General features: G+C 55.7%; 1 protein-coding gene across 4 annotated transcripts in view; it reads right to left on the bottom strand.

Moving 5' to 3' along the window:
- The window catches only part of TANGO2 (transport and golgi organization 2 homolog), a 42,639-nt gene extending 29,339 nt beyond the window's left edge, over positions 1-13,300 (bottom strand). For 3 of the 4 annotated variants that reach the window (XM_074391264.1, XM_039462498.2, XM_039462497.2), the window contains exon 1: positions 13,235-13,300. The gene's annotated coding sequence lies outside the window, so the exon portion shown is untranslated. Of the gene's footprint in view, positions 1-13,065; positions 13,087-13,234 lie in introns of those variants that run through there. The other variant, XM_074391262.1, reaches the window with a different exon arrangement.
- Between the last annotated feature and the right edge of the window lie 1,254 nt (positions 13,301-14,554).

Here is a 14,554-nt window from a genome sequence, read left to right on the forward strand (position 1 = left end):
TGCCTGTCATCCCAGCTACTCAGGAGGCTGAGGCAGGAGAATCGCCTGAACCCGGGAGGCGGAGGTTGCGGTGAGCCGAGATCGCGCCATTGCACTCCAGCCTGGGTAACAAGAAACGCCGTCTCAAAAAAAAAAAAAAAAAAAATTAAAAAAGAAAGAACCACATAATGAAAGCAGCACCATGAGCAAGAACCAGCAGAAAGATACCCACACACATATCATCAACCAACCATGCTCTGATGGCAGCAGGAAAACAGCTCAGAAACATCTGCAGGGGAAAGGAAGTGATAAGAGCAAACTGGGTTTACAAAGCAGGAAAAGGAACTCTTTTTTTTTTGAGACCGAGTTTTGTTCTGTTGCCCAGGCTGGAGTGCAATGGCATGATCTTGGCTCATCACAACCTCCGCCTCCCCAGGTTCAGGCAATTCTCCTGCCTCAGTCTCCCCAGTAGCTGGGATTACAGGCATATACCACCACGCACAGCTAATTTTTCTTTTTTTTTTTTTTGAGACGAAGTCACACTGTCACCAGGCTGGAGTGCTGTGGCAATCTTGGCTCACTGCAACCTCTGCCCCGCAGGTTCAAGCAATTCTCCTGCCTCAGCCTCTCAAGCAGCTATGATTGCAGGCATGCACCACCACATCCAGCTAATTTTTGTATTTTCAGTAGAGACAGGGTTTCACCATGTTGGCCAGGATGGTCTCCATCTCCTGACCTCGTGATCTGACTGCCTTGGCCTCCCAAAGTGCTGGGATTACGGGCGTGAGCCACCGTGCCCAGCCAATTTTGTATTTGCAGTAGAGACAGAGTTTCTCCATGTTGTTCAGGCTGATCTCGAACTCTTGATCTTGGGTGATCCGCCTGCCTCAGCCTCCCAAAGAGTGCTGGGATTATAGGCATGAGCCACTGCACCCGGCCAACAGGAACTCTTAGGAAGTTCTTTTAGAAATGAAAGCTTCAGTGACTGCACATTAAAGCTCAGCTATGGGTTTAAGAGCAGATCAGGTGCAGCTGATGAGGCAGAACCATCCTGAATGCAGTGCAGGAAGTTGGGGAGCACGCTGAGCTTTGGAAGTGCTCCCAGGTGTCCACTTGCTAGGTGCCACTGACAGGGTGGGCCCAGCACTCACCACGTGGCCAGAAGACACAAGTCAGCTCACTCTGGAGGAGCTGGTCTTTCCTGCACATGAGAACCCCTGGCTGCAGTCACTAAAGAAGCCCTGCCAGCCGGTCCCTACTGGAATCCCACTGGCCTGGAGCCCGAGGCCTGCTCACCAGGGACATGCTCCTCTGGGGTGTTAAGAGAAGGCCACTGGTCTCAGCTTCAGCTGACCTCAGCCTTCCCTGGGCTGCACGCCAAGTTGCTTGCAAGGCCATGGACGAGGGCAGTTCTGGCCATTGATACCCACAGGCCCAGACGGAAAGGCACCTCCAGTTCAGCTGCAGGACCCTACCATCCTAGCTGGCCAGGGTGCTGGGGCAGCAGACCAGCCCTCCAGGCACCAGTGGTAGGGAGGGCTCCGTGGTCCAAGGAAGGCCATCAACGGATCTCTGGGCAGCTTGGCACTGGAGGTGTGGGCGCAGAGCCCAGGGCTGTGGCCTCGACGAAGACGCGGTCATTGGGAGGGAAGGACCAGAGGAAAGCCAGCCCCTGGGGAGGGGACCATCAGGAACTGCCTTTCTCTCCAATCCCTCGCCCCCTGCTCGAGCCAGGCCCACTGCCCACCAGCCTCCGACCCAGCTCTGGCCAGCAGGTCTCCCCCTTCCCCCACCAGCTTCACCTCCCCTAACCTGTGATCTTGCCTTTGCCTGGGCTCCTCTGTGTTCCCTGAGCCAAGCCCTGCAGGTTCCCTAGGTGCAGCATGGCCCCCACGCAGGCACACGACAGCATTCTAACACCCTCCCATGCCTGCTGACTTGCTGGGCTTTGGGAGGGAGCCGTGGATATAGTCCTTGTCCTTTTGGTCACCACATCTTGACCTGGGCACCGGGCAGGTGGGCACACAGGTGGCCAGGACCATTTCCCACAATTTACACACGTCCCATCACACCAGGTGAGGCTGGGCTCCTCAGGGCATCTCTTGTGCCACACAGAGCTCACCCTCAAGGGTGCCCGAGCTGGCCAACTCTACAGGAGAATGGGTGTCCCAGGGAGAAACGTGCCTGGCTTTCCAGGTGATGCCCCACCCTGCCTGTCCCTACCTGCCCGGGGCTCAGCACTTGGGCCAACCCCATAGACTCTCTGCATGTCCTTGGCGGTCCAAGAAGGCCATGCAGGGTTGGTCCTGAGGCCCAGGTGGCCAGAGCCAGACCACAGAGAACAGCTGGAGGAAAAGGCAGGGAGGAGGGCCTGGGATCCAGCCAGCAGCCTTGCCCCGGGCCTCAGAGACCACAGCCCAGTGGCATCTGACTATCTGTAGGAAGCCACACCCAGTCTCTGAAACCCTGAGGGCAGCCTGCACATAACCAACAGGCTTGCAGAAGTAGTCAGATGGCCACAAGCCCATCCCCTCCAGGCAGAAAGTGCTCACTCCCCGGCATCCCCTCACCTGGCCTCAGGATAGCAGTTGGGGAAGCAGGTTACAGGGCGGGTGGGGCAGAAACTGCAAAACCCAGCTCTCAGGGCAGGTCCAACCCCAACCTGAAGGAGGCTGGGGAGGGCACCACAGGTGGGTGATGATGCTGAGGAGCTCCTCCCTGTGCTGTGCGCTCTGCAGCTGTGATCCCAATCCACCAAGAGTCCCAGGTCACATGGTGGGGATGGGCAAGGTGAGCCTGGAGGAGCTCATGGAGGGGCACCTGCAGGTCGGACTCGGGGTGAAGGAGTGAGGTGGCCACCCCAACCAGGCACATATGGGATGCTGGAGTCAAGTGGGCCTCCTGGACCTTGCACCCATGCCCTGACAGCCCCTCAGAGAGCCAGGATGGCCTCAGCACTAGATTTGCTCATCTGCAACTCTGCTCTGCCCAGCCACGCTGTGGACACTCCTGGAAGCCAGCATGCTGCCTTCTGCTCTCCCACAGCAGTGTCTGCTGTCCCCACCAGGGTGCAAGAGGTCCCTGGGCAAGGTGATGATGGGCAGCCAGCTTCCTCCTGGCCATGGTGGTCACTGTGCTGACGTGCGGTCCTACGGGGGGCATCATCTTGAAAGCAATTGGCACGACACAGGTATATGGCCAGGCCTCGCCAGGCCCACGGGGATGTAAAAGCCCAGATAGTTGGCCCAGACTGAGAACAGGAGGCCGTGTGGGCAACAGTCAAGAGGAGCCACACTCCAGGACTGAAAGCAGAGCCTGTGAGGGGGACAAATGACCTGCCACCAGCCCAGGACACCAGCCCAGCGCAGCAGGACAACAGCGCATGGTGGTGAGGTTCCTGAGCCAGGACAAGAAAAGCAGTGTCCGTCTCACAGCTACTTCAGGAAGCACGTCACTTCCACTCTGCCATCCAGGTACAGTCACGTGATCGTGGCTCACTGCAGCCTCGAACTCCTGGGCTCAAGCCATCCTCCCAATTCAGCCTCCCAAGTAGCTAAGATTACAGGTGCATGCCAGCACACTTGGCTAACTTTTTTCCTTTTTCTTCTTAAAAAAATAATAAAAAATAAATTAATTAATTTAAAAAAAAAAAAAAAGATGGGGTCTCACCAAGATGGCCAGGCTGGTCTTGAACTCCTGACCTCAGGTGATCCACCCACCTCGGCCTCCCAAAGTGCTAGGATTATAGGTATGAGCCACCGCGCCCGGCCAACCCAGGCTGTTCTCAAACCGGTGGGCTAAAGTTCTTCTCCTGCCTCAGGAAGTCTTATGACTGGTTAGTAGAAGTGACATCGTTTTTAAAATTTTTACAGCAAGCGCTGGCCGGGCGCAGTAGCTCACACCTGTAATCCCAGCACTCTGGGAAGCCAAGGTGAGTGGATCACCTGAGGTCAGGAGTTTGAGGCCAGCTGGCCAACATGATGAAACCCCGCCTCCACTAAAAATACAAAAAGTAACAGGGCGTGGTGATGCGCACCTGTAATCCTAGCTATTGGGAAGGCTGGGGAAGGAGAATCGCTTGAACCCAGGAGGTGGAGGTTGCATTCAGCGGAGTTTGTGCCACTGAACTCTAGCCTGGGCAACAAGAACAAAACTGTCTCAAAAAAAAAAAAAAAAAAAAAAAAAAAAAGCCACTGCTTACATGGGAACCCTCTGTTTACAAAAGCCCTGGTGAACACTGAGGGACACACACCGGACTGTGAGGTGCTGGTGCTCTGGTCACGAGAGCAGCTGGCCTGCACCGCTGCCTCCCGGAGCATACGAGGACCCAGTAGACACGTAATGGATGAAAGGATACGTGCCACGGGGCTCGTCCATATCCCAGGAAAGTCCAGCTCCTCTCACACAGACATGATGAAAGAGGTCGCCTTTGTGACAGTCAACACTTACCACTCCCAGTAGAATGCCACCTCTAGTCGGGCCAGGCACCCTGCCTCCCTGCAGCCCAGCAAGCTAGAGTGAGTGCCCAGGGCACATGCACAGCCTCTGTGCAGGGAGGCCTGGGAATAAATCACTTGGAACCTGGTGTGGCCTTTGTTAACACTGCCAGGGAGGTAAGGGGGGGACAGTCACTGTGAGCTCACTGTGTGACTGCAAATGCCGCCAGCCTCCGCAGGGACAGAACACAGGCCTCTCCGGGGGAGTAAATCCCCCCACACTCCTGGAGTCCCTCGGCACCCCTGAGCCTGGCTAGAGGGTCTGTGAGGTATGAATGGAAAGAAAGAGCCCTCTTCACACTGCAGCCAAGGGCTCCCCATCGTCTAAGAATACCAGTGCGGGTGGAATTCTTCCCAGAATCCCAGCATACGTTCCCCTAGTCTAATAACCTGGTAATTCCACAAAACGGGAAGAAAGCCTGGACTTGGCATGGGTTATTCTTAGTACACGGCGCCGTCTGTGAAGGACGGAAGCTTTCCAGGCACTCCGGGCCCATCTGCTGATGATGCTTTCGAGAACTCTCCCGGCATGCACCACCCTCTCTGCCCACCTTCTGCTTCTGAGAACCACTGCCCTCAGGAATCCCCTCTCCAACCTAGGGCTCCTCCTCTGGCTTCTCAGAGGAACCAACAGGGCCTCTGTCCTAAGAGCTAAGTGAAAATGGGCTAAACTCCTTCTCTAAGAAGAGGCAAACCCCAAATCTCACTCCATGTGGTATCTAAAAAAGGCACGACAAGAAAACTACACAGACAGAAGGCCTAGCCAAAGATGGGCCAGAGCCACAGGCAGAGAGCAGCAGCAGCAGCAGTGACCCCAGCCAGGGCCGTGTGGGGACAAGGTCTGGCACGCTGATGGATGTGCACACGGCCTGCCGCCTGGCAGCAGAGATCTGCTTCCCTGGCACTCAGCGCCCACCACACAGGCAGGTGCGTGGGGTGGAGGGCGGGCAGTGACCTTGCAGAGGCTCACGGGGAGAAGCAGCAAGGGGGACGAGGGCCATGCTGACAGGGCCTCAAATGGAGGACCCAGTGGGGAACAGGCAGGCCTCAGTGTCGCAGGGAAAATCTAGGCCACCCTCCTGCATGTCCAGACCCCGCTGCTGCTAGCTCCCCTTCCCAGGAGGCCAACGGGCATCCAGCACCTGACTGTGCCAGTGGCCCACCCCACACCAACCGGCACCACCTCCTCTAGTGTTTGTATCACACCAAGAAACGCTGATCCCTCTTGCATGCTGCCTGCTCATCCACCCATTCTATTCAGCCTCTTTGTGCCCCAGCCCAAGGCTGTCCCCTGCTGCCACAACTGGCAGCTCAGGAGGCTGGTGGGGCCCATAGTTGTTAATCCCATCGCCCAGGTCACCCAGGAGCACACTCTAGTGGGAAACCTTGCCAACGACATTCGACGGGCCAAGGCCCCATCCAGGCAAGACTCACGCCTGTCATCCCAGCACTTTAGAAGGCTGAGGAAGGAGGACTGTTTGAGGCCCGGAGTTTAAGGCCAGCCTGGGACACAGCAAGTCCCTCTCTCTACAAAAAGCAAATAAAAACAATTAGTCGGGGCCGGGAGCGGTCGCTCACGCCTGTAATCCTAACACTTTGGGAGGCCGAGGTGGGTGCATCACCTGAGGTCAGGAGTTCAAGACCAGCCTGGCCATCATGGTGAAACCCCATCTTTTTTAAAAAAAACAAAACAAAAAAAAACAATTAGCCAGGGACAGTGGCATGTGCCTGTGATCCCATCTCCTTCTTGGGAGGCTGAGGTGGGAGGATGGCTTGAGTCTGGAAAGTCAAGGCTGCAGTGAATTATGATCACATCACTGCACTCCAGCTTGGGCAGCAGAGCAAGACCCTGTTTCAATATAATATCAATAATATAATCAAATAAGGCCAGGTGTGGTGGCTTATGGCTGTAATCCCAGCACTTTGGGAGGCTGAGGCGGGTGGATCATTTGAGATCAGGAATTCAAGACCAGCCTGACCAACATGGTGAAACTCTGTCTCTACTAAAAATACAAAAGTTAGCTGGGCGTGGTAGCGCAGGTCTGTAACCCCAGCTACCCTGGAGGCTGAGGGAGGAGGATTGCTTAAACCCAGGAGGTAGAGGGCAGAGATTGTGCCATTGCATTCCAGCCTGGGAGACAGCACAAGACTCTGTTTCAAAAAAGGAAAGTAAAATAAAATAATAATAAAAATTAGCCAAGCATGGTGACATGCATCTGTAGTCCCAGCTACTTGGGAGGCTAAGGCAGGAGGATCGCTCGAGCCCAGGAGTTTGAGGCTGCAGTGAGCTATGACCACTGCACCTCAGCCTGGGTGACAAAGCAAGACTTCCAGTCTCAAGAAACAGAAAAAAAGAGCCTCAGCCAAGGGTTGCCTGTGGTGCCAGAGTGTTCTTAGCCTGCTTGCACAGACATGTGAGCACGCACATGTAAGCTGCTGGGTTAACACATCAGGGTCCTGTGGCTCCGTTCTCCCTGACGGGCCACACAGGTCTGTCTACACCAGAGCCACGTCCTGTGGCTCATCCCTGCCCAGTTTTCCCGCTGCTCTGCCTCTCAGCTCTGGCTGGTGTTTTGGGCCCATCAAGCGACCATCCCTAGCACATGCTCTGCACATGGGCTGATATGGTTTAGATCTGTGTCCCCACCAAATCTCATGTTGAATTGTAATTCCCAGTGTCAGAGGTGCGGCCTGGTGGGAAGTGATTGGATGATGGGGGCAGAATTCTCATGAAGGTTTAGCACCATCCCCCCTTGGTACTGTACAGTGATAGAGTTCTCACGAGATCTGGTTAAGGGTGGGGCCCCTCCCCCATCTCTCTCTTCCTCCTGCTCTGGCCATGTGAAGTGCTGGTTCCTGCTCTGCTTTCTGCCACGACTGTCAGCTGCACAACCGTGGGCCAATTCAACCTTTCTTTATAAATGACCCGGTGTCAGGTATTTCTTTACAGCAGTGGGAGAACAGCTGAGGACCTTCCAAGGAGAGACCCAGGAGGCAGAATTACTGCTCCATCCAAGGATGACACTTTTAGACAAGCAGACTTGGTTAAGTTCCCGCTAACATGTGACACCAGAATGTGATACCACTCACCCACCTCCAGGATGTGTGTGGTGCAGGAAATGCTCCCACTAGGGTTTTATGGGCATCCCCCACTGGTTGTGAATCTTGTGACTGTTGACCGCTTGTACGTTCTTGCCTACAATTCACCAACGTGGGTACCGACTGCTAGGCCTTTGTCTCACTGACCCTTAGGGCGGCTGGTGTGATGCGGGCAGCCATGTGCCTGCCCCTGCCTTTCAGCTCTGCCTTTGATGCTGACTAGCAGAAACAGTCTTATATTACATGGGATTTTCCCATTGTTACTGTACAGTGGTCACGTCCACTGTCTTGCTAAAGAAGGCCCTCCCTGTCCCAAAATGAGAACTCCTTTTTCTTGACTACCTTGTATGGTTGTCAAGAGTGGTGAAGCTCTAGGCCAGACGTGGTGGCTCACGCCTGTAATCCAAGCACTTTGGAGGCCAAGGCAGGCGGATGACCTGAGGTCAGGAGTTCAAGACCAGCCTGACCAACATGGTGAAACCCCGTCTTTAGAAGAAAAAAAAAAAAAGAGTGGTGAAGCTCTTGGACACACTGTCTGCCTGTGGAAACGCACCACCAATCATCCCCAGGCGGCTGCTGGCCATCCAGTCTGGCCCACCTCAGCCACACCCTGGACTCCTAGTCACACGAGCCCCTTGAGGTCCTGCATGTGTCACCAGGCCTCTGATGCTGCAGTAGTCGCTATAGTTTCAATGCATTCTCGGGTGCTAAGGGCAAGTCTCCCTCTTGGCTATTCGAAGAACCGTCTGAACCCTACCTGGATCATGCCATGCCCCAAGCCCTGTTCACTACGCCAGGCACTCTGCAGGTGCCCAAGTGACACGGCAAGAAAAGTCCAGCCTGTGTCCTTCCATGGTGATAAACAGGAACAAACCCCCATTCTCGAGGCAGTGGGGAAGTCCCAGGCAGAAGACGGCACTCTGCTTGGTTTTTCACGCAGAGGACAGAGACGGTAGGGCAGGGCCACCTGGTCTAGGAGGCCACTAGGGAACATGAGGAAGATGTCTGGGGCCTGGTGGTAGTTTCACGTGTGATACGGCTGGTAGCTGTGTGGTTGGGTTCACTTTGTACAATCCGTCATGCCAGACACTGAGTGTGCACACTTAGTAGGCATGCTTCCTGGTGGGGAACAGTAAGGTCCACCCTCACAAGAAAGTTCACTGGCCAGGCATGGTGGCTCACGACAGTAATCCCAACACTTTGGGAGGCCAAGGTGGGCAGATCACTTGAGGCCAGGAGTTCAAGACCAGCCTGGCCAACGTGGCAAAACCTCGTCTCTACTAAAAATACAAAAATTGGAGGGGCGTGGTGGTGCATGCCAGTGATCCCAGCTACTCAAGAGGCTGAGGCAGGAGAATCGCTTGAACCCAGGAGGCAGAGGTTGCAGTGAGCTGGGAACGCACCACTGCACCACAGCCTGGGTAACAAGAGTAAAAGTCCCTCTCAAAAAAAAAAAAAAGAACACAATGAACATTGCAAAACGAAATTAATAAACAACTCCAGGCTGGGCGCGGTGGCTCAAGCCTGTAATCCCAGCACTTTGGGAGGCCGAGGCGGGTGGATCACGAGGTCAAGAGATCGAGACCATCCTGGTCAACATGGTGAAACCCCGTCTCTACTAAAAAAAATACAAAAAAATTAGCTGGGCGTGGTGGCGCGTGCCTGTAATCCCAGCTACTCAGGAGGCTGAGGCAGGAGAATCGCCTGAACCCAGGAGGCGGAGGTTGCGGTGAGCCGAGATCGCGCCACTGCACTCCAGCCTGGGTAACAAGAGCGAAACTCCGTCTCAAAAAAAAGGAAAAATAAAAGAAAGCGCACAGATCCTGCCCTCCTTCCCTACTGGGGCTGGGACATTTCTGTGGGTGGGGAAGTGAGGGAAGGAAAGGAAAGAACCCAAGAGTCACTTGTTTACAGAAAGCGAGATACGACCCAATCAGCCCCAGCGCAAGACAGCTCTTGCTGTCTTGGGTGTCACAGCAACGCCACATCTGGAGTCCCTGGGGGCCACAGGTGATGGGACACACACTCTGGGTGGAAGCACTTCCCTTTGACAACTGAAAAGGCAAAGATAGCACGTGGGCCGAGGGGAGGTGTGAGAAGCGGAAAGCAGTGGTGACAGGCAGGAGGGCGCACGAGGGATCGCAAGGTATTTGTACCACGGGGCCAAGGGGACCTAGACGCGGGAGGGTGGCCGTCAAGTCAATCTCCTATCAGGGCTGCACGTGGTGAGTCTCTGAACACAGGGCGACCGAGCCCTACAGTCTGCTGCCCCCATTTAATGGCCTCAACGGCCACAAGAGCTGATGAGCAGGGCTGAGCAGCTGGAAGCCCAATCCCCATCCCTTGTAATCCCCACCCTATCAGCTGTGGCAGCCCCCGGGGCAGAGCTCAAAAGCTTGAGCTGCTCTTTTCAAAGGACAAGGCAGACACAGACATGTGACGCAGGCTCCCAGTAGCTGCCAGAAGAGGAGGTAAACACACATGGGAACACAGTGTTGCTGTTCCCGGAGTCTTGGCGGAGAAAGCCCTAACGTCGGGAAACCCTCGCAGTGGCCAGTCCACTGCAATGCCCTGCTCTCCTCCCATCTCCGCAGCAAGAGCTCACCAATCTACACCTTCTGTTTGGCTATTAAATGGCATTTTTTTTTTTTTTGAGATGGAGTCTTGCTCTTGTTGCCCAGGCTAGAGTGCAGTAGCACAATCTCAGCTCACTGCAACCTCTACCTCCTGGGTTCAAGCGATTCTCCTGCCTCAATTTCCCAAGTAGCTGAGATTACAGGTGCCTACTACCACGCCCAGCTAATTACCGTATTTTTTTTAGTAGAGACCGGGTTTCACCATGTTGGCCAGGCTGGTCTCGAACCCCTGACCTCAGATGATCCACCCGCCTTGTCCTCCCAAAGTGCTGGGATTACAGGCATGAGCCACTGTGCCCAGCCTAAATGCATTTTATTATGACACATTTTCTACAGTGGTACTCTCTCCTCAGGAGAACTTCACACTGCTTCTGGGGCATTACTTCAGCCTCACACCAGAGGGTCACTGTCTCTTCCCAGTTCCAAGGAGTAGCACAAAAGAGAGGCATTGTGAGCAGACAGAAAGCTCTGGACACAGGGTGGCCCCACCCTCAGGCCCTCCCGGCAGGAACACTCAGCTTCTCCACAAGCCAGGGACAGGCCAGTCTCGCAGCAGTCCCTGCGGCCTCAGTGGTTAGTAAAAAAAGGGGCATTCCTACCATGCCCGCAAAGAGGGTGAAGGCAAGCGCTTCAAGTAAGTGTGGCACTGAAGACTTTGACGGATGCACCCCCAAATGTCAGCAAGTACAACATGGGAGCAGCTGCCAGGAGATGGAGACCAGCCTTTTTTATTTGTAAGCATGCATAAACTATTTTTGCAATGTAAAAACGAAGTTAAGAGAAAAAGGATGCCGGGCGCGGTGGCTCAAGCCTGTAATCCCAGCACTTTGGGAGGCCGAGGCGGGTGGATCACGAGGTCGAGAGATCGAGACCATCCTGGTCAACGTGGTGAAACCCCGTCTCTACTAAAAATACAAAAAATTAGCTGGGCATGGTGGCGCGTGCCTGTAATCCCAGCTACTCAGGAGGCTAAGACAGGAGAATTGCCTGAACCCAGGAGGCGGAGGTTGCGGTGAGCCGAGATCGCGCCATTGCACTCCAGCCTGGGTAACAAGAGCGAAACTCCGTCTCAAAAAAAAAAAAAGAGAAAAAGGGAAAAAAGCTGCCGTGATAACCTCAAAAGGCAGCTCAGTCCTTCTGGGTTGACCTTGTTTTTTCAGGGAGCCTATCCCCATAGAAGGGATAGGCTTGTTTTCACCATAGACCAAACCCTTTGGTAGGGGCCAACAAACGCCAGGCTCTGCTATGCTGCTGCCATGTACTGAGTGCCACATCACCAAAGGATGGGCCCTGTTTCTCAAGCATCTGGAGTGTCAATGATAAGCATGGCCCAACTTCGATAAGTCTTCCCAGCCTCCCTGTCCTGGCCGTTTCTCTCCAGAACCCTTCTGGGGTCCCTGAGAAGCCCCTTATCTCTCCATGGGTGTTTACAGAAGCAGCACTCTTGGGTGGGCACCAGGGTACCCTCCAAGTTCACTGTCTAGTGCAGAAGCCAGGCACAGGATCAACTTCCCAGGACACTGCACATGATTTCATACACTGCAAAACGTAATCAGAATAACAGACTACAAGTGAAGACACCAAGAAAGCACAAGGGGCTGGGCAGCCCAGGCAGAGCTGACAGCTGGTCATCTTAGCTCAGGGAAGGGCTATGGCCACCACACATCACAGCAGGCAGGGGCTTGGTCTGAGGGGCCTGCAGTCTGAGGACACGCATGTAACACAAAGCTGTGTAGGGGTCCGAGGGGTGGGGGCACCAGGGCGCCCCACCTTGCACACCAGAGCACTAGGATCCTGGGGGGAGGAACAGAGACCCTGCCGTGTCCATCTGACAACACAGTCACCCTCTCCAGTTGCCCCCAGCCCACCCAACAGGACACCAATGCAGGAAGACACCTAGGAGAGTGGCCCAGGAGTAGCAGAGGCACTGGGAGCTGGCCCCGACTCTGATTGACCTTGGGAACACCATCTACCCCCTTGGCCTGAGTTTTCCTTGTGTGAGCAGGATTGGATCAACGAATGCTCGCTCCAAAACGCTGCCCAAAGGCAAATACGCTGGCGTGAGAAAGTCTTCCAAAGAGCTACTCAGCTACGCCTTACAGCTGCCGTCACATCTGCCTCATGGAAGGGCTCTGCACCCAGAGTGGCAGCAAAACAGTGCTCAACAGGTCTGGAGCCACACGAGAGGCCTGATCAGTGCAGACAGGCCTGGCCAGTGCAGGGCATGTGACATTCCTGAAGAGGAAGGGGGCCTGAGGCCCAGGGACTTGTCCAAGGGCAGATGGTTTACTTAAGCTTGTGGCCCAGCAGGAAGCCAAGGGAGCAAAGGAGAAGTGCTGGGGGCAGGGAAGGTGGAGGGTCTCAGCAAACAGCCCTCTGTGCCCACTTCCCTAGAGAAAAAACGGGCAAAGCCCAGGCTACTGCAAAGCCCAGCAGTGGGGCAAGGACCGACCTGAGTGCAGCCTTGCCACCCCCTACTGCTGATGCTCTGGAGGTGGGGGTGGGGGGATCCAACTACCCAATCCACCCCAGGAAGGCCGCATCAAGGCACAGGGATGACCCAGCACTTGCTATCTACTTACACCCACATTGGCTGTCACCCTGCTTGTCTCAGGGCGCCAGAGCTGTCCCTGATGCTGGCCAAGGCCGCAGCCCACCCACCCTGCAGGTACCACGCAGCTCCCAGCCCTGCCAGTCTGTCTCCCTGCAGCGAGTCTGGTCCAACCTGCCAGAGTCCCTCGCACCCCATGGCAGCGGAGATTATTAAAAACGCCTTCTAGTAACGCGCGGGGCATTTTCGTCGGCCGGGATCGACGTGGTCACCCCTGACCCAGCCACTTGACTCTATTCCGTACCTCAGAGAGGAGAAACTGAGGCTGGGCGAGGAAGTGCGGCCAACCCACCCACCCTCAAGCAGCCTGGCCCCGTCCGCGCACCCAGAGCCCGAAGCCCGGTGCCCCTGAGCCCAGACTGGCCCGGTCAGGAGCGGAGTCCGCCAGCCCCGACAGCCAGCCACGCACTCACCGCCTCCGCCGCCGCCGACTTCCGGGTGCCGCGCCCGCGCGCCACCGCCGCCAGCCCAGTCCCCGCCCCACCCGCAGCCGGCGCGCTCACCATTGGGCCGTGCGGCGAGGGGCGGGGCGGCGCGCCGCATGCCAGGATCCCGTTGGATGGGCGCACTGTCGCTCGGAGGATGCAGACTCCTGGCACTCCGCCCCCGGGGCTGCGCCAAAGCTTAAGGCTGCGCGGGCGTCTGAGTGCTTTCTGACCTCGCGGCCTTCGGGGACTGCCTGGCTCCCTGCCAGCCGGGACGCTCTTGGAGGTCGCAGGCGCCCCTGAGTCCATGCCCTCGTGGACACCATCTATCACCTGCCCACCCTGCGGGCTCTCTGAAAAGCTACAGGAATGCTCGCTTCTGGACCAGCTCCCACCCCGCCTCTCCTTCAGACTGCGTCCTGGCCTCCCCATCCTGTCCACCCAACGCCGACCTCTGGACCTGGCCATCCTCCTGGCCATCCCTTCCTTCACTTTACGGCCTCTAGGTCGGCTCTTTTCCCCTTGATGCCCCTGCCATTCCCAGTATGGAACCCAGACCCTGGACTAGGCATTTGAGCACTACACCCTGTACACTCATCACCTCCCCACTTCCATCCCGCTTTGAGTTCACATCCACGTCCAGGTCCCAGTGATGAGGGGCTGGCCCAGCTTGACTTGTGCAGGGTAAGCAACTGGGCACCAACTGGGGCTCTCCCAACAGAACAGAGGCATTATTTGGGACCCCTGCTCTAGTGGCCTCTGGGCTGTGGCTGGGCTTATATGGTAGAAAGCTGGAGAGTCAAAGCCCAAAGGCTCAGGCCCTGCCCCAAAGAGAGCACTCAAAAAACTATGACATGGATGACAAGGACATTAAGGATAATGATCATGTGCAAAGCACTCTAAACCCAGTGTCTGGGTCAGCAGTTCTTTAACCCCACTTTATAGATGTAAACACTGAGACTTCGAGCAGTTATGTCATTCAGTTGAAGTCAAGAAAGGTGGCAAGCAGCAGTGGCCAAATTAGCTCCAACCTGAGTTGAAGACCTAGGTGCCCTGATACCCTGCAGAAGACTGGGGCTCAGGGATGGGACGAGCCTGGCTGGTAATCAGCAAAGGCAAGAGTCTAACCTCGACTACACGCAGGCCCATTGTGCTCCACACTTTTGCTGTCTCATCTGTGTTTCTCCTGGAACCCAACAGAACCCTTTCAAGGTGAGGAAACCAAAGACTGCAGAATCCCAGGGACTTACAGCCAGCAGGCTGCAGACCCAGCCAGACACGGTTCTTTCCCCCACCATTCAACAGTGG

This window comes from Saimiri boliviensis, chromosome 21 (assembly GCF_048565385.1).
Source record: "Saimiri boliviensis isolate mSaiBol1 chromosome 21, mSaiBol1.pri, whole genome shotgun sequence".
In the NCBI taxonomy this organism is placed as follows: domain Eukaryota; kingdom Metazoa; phylum Chordata; class Mammalia; order Primates; family Cebidae; genus Saimiri; species Saimiri boliviensis.